We start from the raw sequence: 652 nt of genomic DNA on the forward strand, positions 1-652 counted from the left end.
CTTCGTTACTCTTAAGAGAAGAACAATACATATCAGCCATGGTTATCAAAAATCAGTACTCACAGCACTTTAACAGTGTTAACAAGTTAACAGTGCTAAAAAAATGTTTTAAAAAGTACCTTTCAACAATGTTTGCAATAACATAAAACAAAAGTAGCCTTAACTTTTTTTAGCCTTTAAATTCACAGTGCACCTAAAAAATAATATATAATGTTACATTATATAACTACATAATTAATGTTACACTATGAATTCATTTTCAAATAAGGGTTTAAATCTAAAAGAGTGATTTCACAGTCCACCAATAAAGACATAGCTCAATTATTATATATATATTTTTTTTTTTTAAACATTAAAATGTTAATACACAACGGCCTGGTTTCATAGACAGGGCTTAGACTAAACCAGGATTAGGCCATAGTTCAATTAGGACATTTAAGTAATTTTTATAAACGTGCCTTAGAAAAAAACATTACTGGTGTGTATCTTGAGACAAAACAAAAGCACTGACATGTTTTAAGATCAATCAGTGCAAATTTCTTTCAGTTGAAACAGCTTAGGCTTACATTTTTGAATATTGCTGGTAATCAAACAGTTGGTGGTTGCCATTGACTTCCATAGTAGGAAAAAAAAATACTATGGAAGTCAATGG

The sequence above is a fragment of the Sinocyclocheilus anshuiensis genome, unplaced genomic scaffold (genome assembly GCF_001515605.1).
Source record: "Sinocyclocheilus anshuiensis isolate Anshui unplaced genomic scaffold, SAMN03320099.WGS_v1.1 scaffold115, whole genome shotgun sequence".
NCBI lineage: Eukaryota > Metazoa > Chordata > Actinopteri > Cypriniformes > Cyprinidae > Sinocyclocheilus > Sinocyclocheilus anshuiensis.